The sequence below is a fragment of the Anabrus simplex genome, chromosome 1, assembly GCF_040414725.1.
Source record: "Anabrus simplex isolate iqAnaSimp1 chromosome 1, ASM4041472v1, whole genome shotgun sequence".
NCBI classification, from domain to species: Eukaryota; Metazoa; Arthropoda; class Insecta; order Orthoptera; family Tettigoniidae; genus Anabrus; species Anabrus simplex.
In genome coordinates this window covers 1739279471-1739292652 of record NC_090265.1, presented here as the reverse complement: position 1 = coordinate 1739292652, position 13182 = coordinate 1739279471, and the positions used below count along the sequence as shown (strand labels likewise).

The 13182-nt window shown below is 39.5% G+C and overlaps 1 protein-coding gene across 1 annotated transcript in view; it reads right to left on the bottom strand.

The window, feature by feature from the left end:
- The window catches only part of unc-104 (kinesin family member unc-104), an 871528-nt gene extending 861990 nt beyond the window's left edge, over nt 1–9538 (bottom strand). The window contains exon 1 of the mRNA XM_067138474.2: nt 9458–9538. The gene's annotated coding sequence lies outside the window, so the exon portion shown is untranslated. The remainder of the gene's footprint in view (nt 1–9457) is intronic.
- Between the last annotated feature and the right edge of the window lie 3644 nt (nt 9539–13182).

The following is a 13182-nucleotide window of genomic DNA, read 5'->3' as shown; positions in this document are numbered from 1 at the left end:
CATACTTTAAGAGTGTTTTGTTTTTATTCTCTTTTTTTCCTACTTGTTTTTAATGTCGCACTAACACATCAAAGGTTTTCAGTGACAGAAGGATGGTAAAGGGCTAGGATTGGGGAGGCTCCAGCTGTGGCCTCCTCCTATTGTTTTTTACATTGCTCCAACACACAGAGGTCTTATGGTGACTGTAGAACAGGACAGGGAAGAACGTGACCGAGCATGGCCATACTTAACATACATTTCCAGTATTTGCCTGCTATGAAAATGCTACAGACTTTGAACCACGTAGCAAACTTGCTTAGTCTTTTAAAGTTTCATTGGTGCGTTTGAATCCCACGAGTACAAAATATTTTTATTCACATTTTAAGCTTTGTGGATGAAATACAAGACCATTTTTGCTGCAACCAATAGCATGCAGCATGCATGTTCAATGTGTACTGGCCTGACACTTGGTGTAGCCTAGCAGTGCTGATCATTTTTTCACTATGTATTCAACAGATGAGTACAGTAGAGTCTTGCCCATCCGACCTTCGCTTATCCGACATTCCGTGTTATCCAAAACTGGTAGACTTAATTTGAACTTTTGGTGGAGACTAAATTCAGGCACACCCGCTGTGGAGGGTGCGACCGTGGGACAAGCACTGGCCTGACCGCTGGCGGTAGGACAGTTTTTTTCTCAAGGACAGGTGCAGTGAGTCTTGTCATTGTTCATTGTAGTATTGGTTGGGTGCGGATGTTATAGTTTTCATATCCTCTGTGAGTATAGCGAGTAAATGGAAGAAAGTGATTGTTTCTATAGAAGACAACTTGAGTGCATTAAAGAGACTGGACAAAGGGGAAATTCTTCAAAATGTGGCTTCAGATTATGGATGTTGGATGTGTTACAGTGGGAGACTGGAAAAAAACAGAGGGAAGAAATTTAAAAGTGGTGCTCTACCAGAGCAGAGAAAAAATGAAAAATGTGAGCACGAAAAAGTAAGTGAAGCACTATTTCTTTGGTTATCTCAACACCGGGAGAAGGACCTGCCAATATCTGGCCCCATTCTACAGGAAAAGGCTGCGTATTTCCAGAAGGAGTTTAATGAAGGGGACCCTAAATTTCCTGCCAGTGCTGGGTGGCTTGATCGGTGGAAAAAACGGTAGGGCATTAGGCAGCTTAATAACTGTAGAGAAAAGTTTCCTTTCGTAAGACATCTGGAATGTTTTCGTTCAATACTGCATGTACTGTACAATTGAATTGATAATTCAATAAACAGAGTACCGGAAAACATGTCATTGTTTTAGTACTAGAGTATAGCCTTCCTGTTTGTTTCAGTTCATTTTCAAAGTTATTCTGTATTATCCGACATATTCGGTGATCCGACCTACTCCAGGTCCCGTTTAGGTCGGATAATCGAGACTCTACTGTATGTTGAAATAAGTCAATAAATGAATAAATAACCCACAATGTGAGGGTATTTGGATACATTGGCTTTGTGGATGATTCTCGAAATACAAAATGTGAATAAATGTATCAGGCTCAAGTGGGATTCAAACCCACCTACCAACCGAAGTTGTATTAGCAGCACCCACTTAACCTATGAAACCTCTGAAACACTTACTTGATTACTGCTTGCATGAAGGTGCTATACCAAATGAATGGCGAGTTGCAATAGAAGCCCCAGTGTACAAAGGAAAGAGTGGCAAACATTAAGCAGAAAATTACAGGCCAGTCAGCTTGACATGTGTAGTTTGAAAGCTCTGGGAAAACATTCTTGTTGATTATATGAGACACGTTTACAAAATTACTAACTGGCTTGATAGAAGGCAGTTCAAATTTAGGAAAGGTTATTCCAGTGAAGCTCAACTTGTAGGATTCCAGCAAAATATAGCAGGTATTTTAGATTCAGGAGGTCAAATTGACTAAATGGCTATTGACCTATCCAAAGATTTTGATAGGGTAGATCATGGGAGATTACTGACAAAAATGAGGGCAACTGAGTGGTTGAATGTGTGGCTACCAGCAGCATATACTGAGGGCTACCAAGGCTATCGGTGAAGCCCAAACCTTAATGAGAAAGATGGAAATCGTTATAATGTAAGCATCTTTCACATCATTCCATTTACAAAACTTGAAAGCAATGACAAAAAAACGTTGCTCATACATTTTAGTACAAGGCATCGGAGACTGATATTGCAGTCCAGGCATTGCGTCCCTTTCCCCTCGCCACACCTCGTGCAGCTCGCTGCTGAATGAACGATAGGTGTGGGGACCGAGGGGACAGGTGGGCAAAGCTTTGGACCTTTAGATTGCCAATCACCCTGCCACTGCTAAGGAGAGAGAGAGCTCATTGACTCGAACAGACACGACTGACCCATGTACTGTGGTGTCACATGTTCACTGTTCAATAACAAAACATCCTACCGATTGTTCACAGCTGAGAAAATTATTTGTGTATTTCAATAGTATTACTGTTTTCAGAACAATTTTAGTTTGTTTGAAGTTACAGTGTATAACTTGGCTGACCGTGTGGGATTACTTTTGTAAAAAGGCTGAACCGCATAAAACAGGTACTGGATTGGCTATTTTCATAACTGAAGTATGCAGATAAAATGCTGATAGTTTAAAATGGTAAACCTACCCCAAAATCAACCTCCTCGTACTCTTAATTTTCTTGGCTTGGGGAAAATTCATTTTATCCTATGTCACGACCAAGCCTTTCCAGAAGACATTATTATTATTATTATTAAAAATTAAAATGTAATTTGTACGTAGATGAAAGAAACAGAGCGAAACAAATAGTTGTTGAATCCAAAAAGAAGTCATGGGAAGATTTTGGTTACAACCTGGAAAGGCTAGGTCAAGCAGCAGGGAAACCTTTCTGGACAGTAATAAAGAATCTTAGGAAGGGAGGGAAAAAGGAAATGAACAGTGTTTTGAGTAATTCAGATGAACTCATAATAGATCCCAGGGAATCACTGGAGAGGTGGAGGGAATATTTTGAACATCTTCTCAGTGTAAAAGGAAATCATCCTGGTGGTGTTTCAAACAGCCAAGCTCATGGGGAGGAGGAAAATGATGTTGGTGAAATTATGCTTGAGGAAGTGGAAAGGATGGCAAATAAACTCCATTGTCATAAGGCAGCAGGAATACATGAAATTAGACCTGAAATGGTGAAGTATAGTGGGAAGGCAGGGATGAAATGGCTTCATAGAGTAGTAAAATTAGCGTGGAGTGTTGGTAAGGTACCTTCAGATTGGACAAAGGCAGTAATTGCACCTATCTATAAGCAAGGGAACAGGAAGGATTGCAACAACTATCGAGGTATCTCATTGATTAGTATACCAGGCAAAGTATTCACTGGCATCTTGGAAGGGAGGGTGCGATCAGTCGTTGAGAGGAAGTTTGATGACAACCAGTGTGGTTTCAGACCACAGAGAGGCTGTCAGGATCAGATTTTCAGTATGTGCCAGGTAATTGGAAAATGCTACGAGAGGAATAGGCAGTTGTGTTTATGTTTCATAGATCTAGAGAAAGCATATGACAGGGTACCGAGGGAAAAGATGTTCACTATACTGGGGGACTATGGAATTAAAGGTAGATTATTAAAATCAATCAAAGGCATTTATGTTGACAATTGGGCTTCAGTAAGAATTGATGGTACAATGAGTTCTTGGTTCAGGGTACTTACAGGGGTTAGACAAGGCTGTAATCTTTCACCTTTGCTGTTCGTAGTTTACATGGATCATCTGCTGAAAGGTATAAAATGCCAGGGAGGGATTCAGTTAGGTGGAAATGTAGTGATCAGTCTGGCCTATGCTGACGACTTGGTCTTAATGGCAGATTGTGCTGAAAGCCTGCAGTCTAATATCTTGGAACTTGAAAATACATGCAATGAATATGGTATGAAAATTAGCCTCTTGAAGACTAAATTGATGTCAGTAGGTAAGAAATTCAACAGAATTGAATGTCAGATTGGTGATACAAAGCTAGAACAGGTCGATAATTTCAAGTATTTAGGTTGTGTGTTCTCCCAGGATGGTAATATAGTAAGCGAGATTGAATGAAGGTGTAGTAAAGCAAATGCAGTGAGCTCGCAGTTGCGATCAGCAGTATTCTGTAAGAAGGAAGTGAGCTCCCAGACGAAACTATCTTTGCATCGGTCTGTTTTCAGACCAACTTTGCTTTATGGGAGTGAAAGCTGGGTGGACTCAGGATATCTTATTCATAAGTTAGAAGTAACAGACATGAAAGTAGCGAGAATGATTGCTGGTACAAACCGGTGGGAACAATGGCAGGAGAAAGGCTAATTTAGGAATGAACTCGATCGATGAAGCTGTATGCATAAACCGGCTTCAGTGGTGGGGTCATGTGAGGCGAATGGAGGAGGATAAGTTACCTAAGAGAATAATGGACTCTGCTATTGGAGGGTAAGAGAAGTAGAGGGAGACCAAGACGACGATGGTTAGACTCGGTTTCTAACGATTTGAAGATAAGAGGTATAGAACTAAATGAGGCCACAACACTAGTTGCGAATCGAAGATCGTAGCGACATTTAGTAAATTCACAGAGACTTGCAGACTGAATGCTGAAAGGCATAACAGTCTATAATGATTATCTATGTATGTATGTAAATTTTTACAGCATTACCAATGCTCGTACCCATTGTTCACTGGTTTATCATGTTCCTTGGTAGATCAGTGGTGGTGTCCAACCGATGATCACGGGTTCGATTCCAAACAACCATGCCTTCCTCATCGTATGTACTTCCTGACCTCATACCATACGCGCACCTTTTAGCGATACACGGACACCCTAGTGCTGAATAGGTCGACCTCGGGTATCTTCGAGATTCGTAATGGCAACCTTTGAAACACAAACTATGAATCGCTTATGCATCGCTGTGTGACATCTGGCATACACTTTACGTATTAGTACTGTTGTTGTTTACACATCAAAGCCAAACTGTAGAATTCATGCTGGGAACAAGATTCGCATCGAGAAATGTTATATAATGTTATATAAAGTGTGTATGACACAGTTGTTGGCTTAAGATAATAAAGGTTTAGAAAATTCATATCGATCGATCATATTATCGATTCAATTCAGATTTCATTTTCATTCAGTTGGCAGTATAACCGGAATTTTGAGAGCTCCCTCCTTCCTCCACACAACCCCCCCCCCCCCCCGTACAAAGAAATATTGCTAATAGGTGCGCGGACTATACTTCTGACTTAATTATATAGATAATAGAGTGCTGGTATTTCACACCCTTCTGCTGGAAGACACCAGGGCTGCTATTATAGGAGTAATATAATTTTCTTTTTATAGGTAGATCTACTAAAATGAAATTCAATCTTTCAGGGTTAGTGTTCTCTTTCGTTGTTCGGAATCAATCCCGTTATCATGGGTTGGACACCATCACCGATCTACCAAGGGAGCTAATAAAATGGTGAACGACTTGTACAACTGCAGGTAATGTTGTAAAATTCTACATTTTAATTTGATGATAATAGTGCATAGCCTCTGGCAATGCTTGGTCGTGACCCAATGAGGATGAAATTAATGGCGGACGTCATGAACACCCAATCCCCAAGTCAGGGGAATTAAGAGTACGAGGAGGTTGATCCCAAGAATTGAACCAGGGCCATCAGACCAAAGGTAAGCATTCTATCCATTTAGCCACAAAGCCGAGCTTTAATTTCCTAAACACTATGCTACAATTTCCACTGATCAGGCATTGAGAATTGGCAGAGGCAGAGGCCTAGCATTAGCTTGTGAAACAGCCTTGACAACATAGCAGGCTACTCTGGCGGCTCAAAACTCGTAAGACTTGACGTTCACTAAACAAACTGTCGAAAATGCGGGAATGGGGATGTAACCTAAGTCTAGTGGTAGCCCACGTCTTGATCCCAGCATACGCCACTGGCGGCCACATTTCTAGAAAACAAAACTCAGAGAATTAGAAAAAGTGAAGCGTTATCTGATCCTGTAATGGTTAAGAGGGGGAGTCCTGCAGAGCAGTATTACTGGTCCTTTGTGTTTTCTTATATACTTAAATGATATGAGTAAAGAACTGGAATCAAAGATAAGGGTATCTGCAGATATTATACTGTATAGAGTAGTAAATGAGTTGCAGGATTGTGAGCGACTGCAGGGGAACTTAAACAACGTAGTGAGATGGACAGCAGACATGGTATGAATGTAAATGGGATGAAAAGTCAAGTTGTTTCACCAAGAGGAAAAGTCCTCTCACTTTTAATTATTGTGTTGATAGGGAAATAGTACCTCATGGGGGAACACTGTAAGTAACTTACCTAGGTGTTAATACAAGGAATGATCTTCACTGGAATAACCATATTAACGAGGTAGTTAAGAAGAGTATTTAGGAGTGTTAGTACAAATGTAGAGGAGAGGGCGTATAAGTCTCTGGTAAGTGTGCAGTTAGAGTATGGCTGCAGTGTATGGGACCCTTACCAGCACTACTTGATACAAGAACTGGAAAAAATTCAAGGAAAGCAGCAGTATTTGTTCTCGGTGATTTCTGACAAAGCAGTAGTGTTAACTAATATGCCGCAAACTTTGGCCTGGGAAGACTTGAGTGTAAGGAGACGAGATGCTTGACTATGTGATACGTGATATGTTCACCTGCATACACCCAGCATCAGTGGGTAGGGCCTAACACATCCCACTCTGACGAGTCTAGTGTCAGACCTAAGATGAAAAGCTGGTTAATAGAGCAAACGCCTGAAAAGCCTTACATCTGATATGTTTTTTGACATGCTCTATTGGTGAAAAATATCTAATGCCCTCCATGGGAATTTAGAATTTTCCATTCGGAATTGCTAGGCGGGCAATAATTCCATTGCGGAGATTTATCTCCCGTATGCAGTTATCAGACTGTGCCTCTTATATAGGCTTCTGATAAGTTCACCTGCATACACCCAGCGTCAGTGGGTAGGGTCTGACACATCCCACTCTGACGAGTCTAGTGTCGGACCTAAGACGAAACGCTGGTTAATAGAGCGAACGCCTGAAAAGCCTTACATCTGATATGTTTTATGTGATATGTTTCAAGCTGTCAGTGGTGAGTTGGCATGGAATGATATAATTAGAAGAATTAGCATGAGTGGAGCTTTTAAAAGTAGGAAAGATCATAATATGAAGATAAAGTTGGAATTCAAGAGGACAAATTGGGGCAAATATTCATTTATAGGATGAGGAGTAAGGGATTGGAATAAATTATAAAAGGAAATGTTCAATAAATTTCCAAGTTCATTGAAAATATTTAAGAAAAAGCTAGGTAAACAATTATAAATGTATGAGGGTTATACTATATTGTTTTACACCTTACATTTTGTACGTCCGGGTATAGTTCACATTTCACTTTTGAAGGTGGTGACGTGTAACTAGTATCTTGTTGCACCGTTTGATAGCACCACACGCACAGGGGCCAATGAATGCACTCGTCATAGCCATTTTACAACAACAATGTCAGCATAGGAGCAGACAACATGGAAAGCAACCGACAGGGACAGTGCTATACGACTTTGTTCCTATCGAAAGAAGGCGTGACTACTGCAGAAATTCATCGCCGCTTGGTGGCAGTCTGTGGAGAACATGTGCCGTCACTGAAAATAGTTTATAACTGGGTGGAAGGTTGGAAAACAGGGCACACATCGGTGAACTCAGGAACCAGTTCTGGAAGGAATGTGACAGTGTCAACACCAGCCAACATTGCTCGGGTCGAACAGGCCATCCAAGGAAACAAATGCATCGCATTTACGGAAATGGAGGCAGCCACGGGAATTAGCCAAGACACCCTGCAGTGGATCGTGCACGGCCACTCACAGTTGGGGAAGGTGTCATGCACGTGGGTGCCTAGACTCTTGTCTGCAGACGAAAAGCAGAGGCGTGTGGACGTGCGCAGAGAACTTTTGCAACGCCATGATCAAGATCCGGCCGACTTCATGGCTAGGCTTATGACTAGTGTGAGACATGGTTCCATTACCATGAGCCACAAACAAAACAACAATCGATGCAATGGAAGCATAGGGGGAGCCAGCACCAAAGAAATGTCCAACACTGCCATCAGTTGGCAAGCAAACGGTGACAGTGTTCTGGGACACAAAGGGCATCATCCTCATTGACTGGCTGGAATTTGAGGCCACAATTAACAATGCAGCATATGTGGCAACCCTTAAGCACTTACGTCGTGCCATTCAAACTAAGCTGCCATGAAAATGGGCTAAAGGTGTGCTTCTGCATACACTAGCTGAGACACCACCGCTGCCATTGATCAGATGGGATTCACGCTGCTGCCACACCCACCATACTCTCCCGACTTAGCACCGAGTGATTATCACCTGTTCGGGAACATGAAGAAACCTCTCAATGGTCGCCATTTTGTGGAACAGGACACAACTGTCAAGGCATGGGTATGCAGCTGACATATTTCTGCATTACAGCACTGTCATTTGGTAAGTTTTATGACCTAAGTACTGTAGTAGGTGTTGGAGGGATGGGCACTTCAAAACACACCAATTTCATTAACTCTGCAGAATATTTCTCTTGATAACAAAAAAGTTCTATAATGAGGAAATTTTTAAAACAGAACAATTGACAAACAGGAATTTAAAACATTTTAACAAGGTGGAATTCACTTAGATTATTATTATTATTATTCATAACAATGTACATAATATGAGATAAACAGCATCCAAGATGATAAAATGTTCCTGAATGCCTGGTGCTCACCACTCCTGGTTATAGCGAATGCCTTGCTTGTGTTTGGTTAATGTGCTGAACATGATGACGGCAGTGGTAACATAAAAACAAAATTATCAGCCCCTGCCAAACAGATCTAATGCCAGTGACATAAACACAAAGTTGGGCTTAAGTAAATTTAGGATGATATGAAGTGTTTTATTTATAGCAGATTATCAAGGAAGTGAAATTATCAAGTGCAAACAAGGCACTGACTCATCAACAAATTGACTGATGTCTCAGTAACCACACAAGAGATTAAGTGAATATGTGATTTTAAAAATAGCTAATTTACCAATGAGAATTACGACTGCGAATGATGTTTCTTTAGCATTTAATCACCATTACTAAACCTATGGCCATATATTTAAATGCATATGCATCAATATCTCGTTCCAAACAGGTATATGAAAATGCTCAAAGCTTCACTGAAAATGTACCGCATCGCTAGAAAATATGTAACGGAAATTGTCATATAATAATATAGTGTGAAACCAAGCAAGAATAATGTATCGGCACCTTGTGTCTCGAAAATATAAATCTGGGTATAAATAATCATAGCCTACGACCTAACTGAGCAGACTGCGAAACACTGCAGTGAAACTAAAACGTCAATACTTCCTAACTCAATTACAATAACTAAAATGAACACAGCGGATGACAATGTTGAGAGAAATCAACAGATGTACAAATAGAAAAAGTACTTTCTCTTACCGCCGTAAATTCTGCTGCGAAGTCACAAACTTAGTATTTATGTTTAAAAACACAGCTGGAAATTCTACACAGATGCTCGTAGTATTTATTGTGCCTACTGTCACCTGTCAAAGTACAGGGTAGACAGGACGAGCAAACAAATCACATAAAATTCCCCGTACTGCAAACATAACAGGAACAAATAAACTTCCCAAACGCTTCGTTGTCTTAAGAGTTACTACAGTGCCTTTACTGAATGATACTCCTTACCTCTCCGAAATATACTTTATAACATTCCCATAGCTTGATCTACAGAAATATACAATAGATGTAAAATAATAATATCATTAAAATATAACTCCGTCATAGCTATACAGCGCTCCTAGTGAAATGGAGTGTTTATGTAAGACCATAAAATGTTGGTCACTATTACAACTGCAGCTGTGAAGTGCTGTACCCGGGACGACAAGCTTACTTACTGTACCACTATTTTTCCAAAAAGAAGAAAATTGCTGCTTTAGAATTATCAACTCTCTTGGTATTTCTCAATGTCTATCTATAGTATGAGCTGCATTTTCTTTCTCTCTAATTAATTACCGTTGGTCATTTTCTGAGTTCGAGCAACTACCGGGAGGCCTATAACCTTTCGTATTATCAAATACAGTAGAGACAATACGGGAACTTCCAGATTCAGCCTCGTTAAAATGGGACACAATTCGCAAGTGGCGCTCCTACTGGCGTGACCTGAAAATTCGCGCTAAATTCAAATATCAATGGACATGTATATACTGAAATGGATAAATAAATTACGTCTAGAAAGAAAGTGTTGCTAAAATATTAACTTCAAAGTTGCTAGAGCAATTCTGGATACATGAATGAAGAATTACTTAACAGGTTATTATTTAAAGACTGAAATTAGACATATAATCAAGATGTGAAATAGACTTCTGTGATCTTTCATTTATGCATTACTTTTTTAGCTTTAGCATACCTGCCTGAACTTTCACAGCTACATTTGTCATTTTTTCTCATTTAAAAGCATTGTACATCACATTAGCACACTTGTCAATAAAAATATCAGCACATTCCTTACACACATGATTCAATGAATTTACATTTAAGAGCTGGACAATTTTCCTTTTAACTTGAACCTACTAACAGAAAGAAAATCTATAAATTTAGCTGCAAAAACATTCAAAATTTCCCTATAAGCAATACTTGCCGTTACATTAGGGTAAAGCAAATTTGCATCATCACATTTCTTAAATCACCCATATTTTCTTCAGTGTTTGACAACGTTATGGCATTCCAACTCGGATAACTTGGAATGCAACCAGCCACACACATATGCATATCCATTTTCCTGAATTAAATCAAAACCCACAGATCACACCTACAACACCACATCAGTATTCAAGGTTAGCTGCTGCACTAATCCAATAAAATAAGCTTATTATATTTTAAGCCAGTTAAAATATGGGTCGCGCAGGTCAGAAGTATAGGAAGTAGACATTCTATAAAAATATTTCTGTAACTGGAAGAATATATATGCAAACACAGTATTTACTTACATTTTCTTGTCACGAGGGAAACGGAAGAAAGACTGCAAATCCTTCTGCACTTCATAGTTATTGCACAAAAATGCAGCACATATCTTTCCACTCATACTGAGTTGTATTGTCTACAGCATTTGATAGGGTGGATCATGGAGGACTATTGGCAAAAATGAGTGCAATTGGACTAGACAAAAGAGTGATTGAATGGGTTGCTATATTTCTAGAAAATAGATCACAGAGAATTAGAGTAGGTGAAGCTTTATCTGACCCTGTAATAATTAAGAGGGGAATTCCTCAAGGCAGTACTATCAGACTTTTATGTTTTCTTATATACGGTACATAAATGATATGAGTAAAGGAGTGGAATCGTAGGTAAGGCTTTTTCAATCAATCAATCAATCAATCAATCAATCAATCAATCACTACTGATCTGCATTTAGGGCAGTCGCCCAGGTGGCAGATTCCTTATCTGTTGTTTTCCTAGCCTTTTCTTAAATGATTGCAAAGAAATTGGAAATTTATTGAACATCTCCCTTGGTAAGTTATTCCAATCCCTAATTCCCCTTCCTATAAACGAATATTTGCCCCAATTTGTCCTCTTGAATTCCAACTTTATCTTCATATTGTGATCTTTCCTACTTTTAAAGACACCATCAAAACTTATTCGTCTACTGATGTCCTCCCACGCCACCTCTCCACTGTCAGCTCGGAACTTACCACTTAGTCAAGCAGCTCGTCTCCTTTCTCCCAAGTCTTCCCAGCCAAAACTTTGCAACATTTTTGTAACGCTACTCTTTTGTCGGAAATCGCCCAGAATAAATCGAGCTGCTTTTCTTTGGATTTTTTCCAGTTCCTGAATCAAGTAATCCTGGTAAGGGTCCCATACACTGGAACCATACTCTAGTTGGGGTCTCACTAGAGACAAATATGCTCTCTCCTTTACGTCCTTACTACAACCCCTAAATACTCTCATAACCCTGTGCAGAGATCTGTACCCTTTATTTACAATCATTTATGTGATTACCCCAATGAAGATCTTTCCTTATATTAATACCTAGGTATTTACAATGATCCCCAAAGGGAACTTTCACCCCATCAACGCAGTAATAAAAACCGAGAGGATTTTTCCTATTTGTGAAACTCACAACCAGACTTTTATCCCCGTTTATCATCATACCATAGACTACTGTCCATCTCACAACATTATCGAGGTCATTTTGCAGTTGCTCACTATCTTGTAACTTATTTATTACTCTGTACAGAATAACATTATCTGTGAAAAGCCTTATCTCTGATTCGACTTCTTAACACATATCACTGATATATATAAGAAAACATAAAGTCCAATAATACTGCCTTGAGGAATTCCCCTCTTAATTTTTACAGGAACAGATAAAGCTTCACCTACTCTAATTCTCTGAGTTCTTTTTTCTAGAAAAGCCACCCATTCAGTCACTCTTTTTTCTAGTCCAATTGCACTCATTTTTGCCAGTAGTCTCCCATGATCTACTCTATCAAATGCCTTAGATAAGTCAATCGCAATACAGTCCAACTGACCTCCTGAATCCAGGATATCTGCTATATCTTGCTGGAATCCTACAAGTTGGGCTTCAGTGGAATAACCTTTCCTAAACCCAAACTGCCTTCTATCAAACCAGTTATTAATGTTGCAAACATGTCTAATATAATCAGAAAGAATGCTTTCCCAAAGCTTACATACAATGCATGTCAGACTGACTGGCCTGTAATTTTCAGCTTTATGTTTATCACCCTTTTCTTTATACACAGGGGCTACTATAGCAACTCTCCATTCATTTGGCAAAGTTCCTTCATGCAAACAATAATCAAACAAGTACTTCAGATATGGTACTATATCCAAACCCATTGTCTTTAGTATATCCCCCGAAACCTTATCAATTCCAGCAGCTTTTCTAGTTTTCACCTTTTGTATCTTACTGTAAATGTCATTGCTTTCATTAAATTTTAATACTTCTTTAGTATTAGTAACCTCCTCTATCTGGACATTATCCTTGTAACCAACAATCTTTACATACTGCTGACTGAATACTTCTGCCTTTTGAAGATCCTCGCATACACACTCCCCTTGTTCATTAATTATTCCTGGAATGTCCTTCTTGGAACCTGTTTCTGCCTTAAAGTACCTATACATACTCTTTCATTTTTCACTAA